At 40.3% G+C, this 2,431-nt stretch overlaps 1 pseudogene; it reads left to right on the top strand.

The window, feature by feature from the left end:
• Positions 1 to 1,911: 1,911 nt before the first annotated feature.
• LOC117998683 lies at positions 1,912 to 2,030 on the top strand (annotated as a pseudogene).
• Positions 2,031 to 2,431: the final 401 nt, after the last annotated feature.

The raw sequence follows: 2,431 nt of genomic DNA, 5'->3' as shown, positions 1-2,431 counted from the left end.
AGGTGGGAAAGGCAGAGGGTAGAGGGAGAGGGAAAGAGAATTGTCCACTGAGTGTGGAGCCCAACTCAGGGCTCTATCTCATAACCCTGATGAGATCATGACCTCAGCTGAAATCAAGAATCAGACACTTAGTTGACTGAGCCACCCAGGGGCCCCAAGAGGGACTCTTAACTATAGAGAACAAATTGAGGGTTGATGGAGGGAGGTGAATGGGGGATGAGATAGATGGGTGATAGGTGTTAAGGAGGGCACTTGTTATGATGAGCACTGTGTGTTGTATGCAAATGATGAACCACTGAACTCTACTACTGAACCAATATTGAACTGTATGTCAACTAATTAGAATTTAAAAAAAGATAATTTGATTTAACTGTATAATTGTTGAACAATACAGGTTTGAACTGTGCAGGTCCACTTCTACGCAGAGTTTTTTCAGTAAATACAGTACTGTCAATGTCTTTTCTCTTCCTTAGGATTTTCTTTTTCTTTTTTTTTAGAGATTTTATTTATTTATTTGACAGAAAGAGACACAGCAAGAGAGGGAACACAAGCAGGGGGAGTGGGAGAGGGAGAAGCAGGCCTCCCGCCGAGCAGGGAGCCCGATGTGGGGCTCGATCCCAGGACCCTGGGATCATGACCTGAGCTGAAGGCAGATGCTTAACCACTGAGCCACCCAGGCAGGCGCCCTTCCTTAGGATTTTCTTAATGACATTTTCCTTTCTCTAGCTTACTTTATTATAATAACACAGTATATAATACATATAACATACAAAATGTAAGTTAATTGCTTATGTTACCAGTAAGTCTTCTGGTTGACGGTAGGCTATAAATAGTTAAGTTTTGGGGAAAGTCAAAAGTCACACATGGATTTTCAACATCATGGGGTTCCCCAACCCCCATGTTGTTCAAGGGTCAGCTGTATCACTTTACAGGATAAATTGGTGGAACTGGCAAAGGATGGAGAGGTGAGATGTATTTTGAAAATCAGAATCATTTGCTTCATCTTGGATAAAAGTAAAATATGAAAATCCTGAGCTTCGTGAAATTGCTTTAAAATTTCTTCTTCCAGGCATGCCTGGGTGGCTCAGTTGGATGAGCGTCCGACTCTTGATTTCAGCTCAGGTCATGATCTCAGTGTCGTGAGATAGAGCTCCAACTTGGACTCTGTGCTCAGCAGGAAGTCTGCTTGAGATTCTCTCTCTTCCTCTCTCTTCCCCTCCCCACAGTGTGCTCATGCTCTCTCTCTCTCCAAGATAAATAAATAATCTTTAAAAAAATGTCTTCTTCCATTCCCATCAACAAACCTCTATGAGACTGATTTCTCCACTAAAGCTCTTATTAAGACAAAACATAAAAGCAGTTTTGATGACCATTGTACGTTGTGAGTAGCATTATATTCCATTCTGCATGGACTAAATAGGCTAACAAGCCATAAAAATGTGCATTTGTCCATTAAAAACCCATAATCTTGATATACTGTTTATTTGAAGTAGGGAATCACTATATTTCACTTATAATTTTCTGTTTAATTGTGAATGCAGAACGACAAAATGTCATTAGCACAATAGCAATTCTCTATATTAATCATCTATAATATGCACATTGAATGAACAACATGTAGAGATTTTGCATTTATTTTACTTTTTCCTGTGTTATGTTTTGATTATATTATTATATTAGGTTTTTAAAAATTTTGTATTATAATTTATCTAGTAACTCATTTTTTTTTGAATTTTATAAATGGATTGATTTGCAACAGATAATTTTTTTTAAATACTGGTTCTTCACCATAGTGTGAGAGCTCTGTACATGTCACCTTCATCTGTAAGGTTAGGATAAACTGCCAACTTGAATCCAACACAGTTTTGGATGGTGTAAAGTCCAATGAGTTAGGAAAAAAAGGACTACTCAGTCTATGGCCATATCATCCTGAATGCACCCAATCTTGTCTGATCTGGGAAGCTAAGCAGGGTCAGGCCTGAGTAGTACTTAGATTGGATTCCGCCTAGGAATACTAGGTGCTGTGGGCTTAAAACAAAACAAAACACAGAAAGGGACCACTCATTCCTGCAGGAAAGATGAGCTGTTTGGGGTTTCACTTTTTCATGCTTCCCACTAGAGGGCAGTCAAGAAGTACTTGTAATTGTGGGTGCATCTTAAAGCCAAAATTGCTCTTAAACCAAGAGACTGAAACATGTAGGAAACAATAAAACAGAGCAAGCACAATTACCCAGTGATCATTTATTGAGTATAGTTAACACTACCAAACTGTACGTTTAAAAATGCTTAAGATGGGGGCGCCTGGGTGGCTCAGTCGTTAAGCATCTGCCTTCGGCTCAGGTCACGGTCCCAGGGTCCTGGGATCAAGCCCCGCATCAGGCTCCCTGCTCCGCAGGAAGCCTGCTTCTCCCTCTCCCACTCCCCCTGCTTG

This window comes from Mirounga leonina, unplaced genomic scaffold, assembly GCF_011800145.1.
Source record: "Mirounga leonina isolate KUSES-001 unplaced genomic scaffold, KU_Mleo_1.0 Mir_114, whole genome shotgun sequence".
In the NCBI taxonomy this organism is placed as follows: domain Eukaryota; kingdom Metazoa; phylum Chordata; class Mammalia; order Carnivora; family Phocidae; genus Mirounga; species Mirounga leonina.
This window is presented reverse-complemented; position numbering and strand designations above follow the sequence as displayed.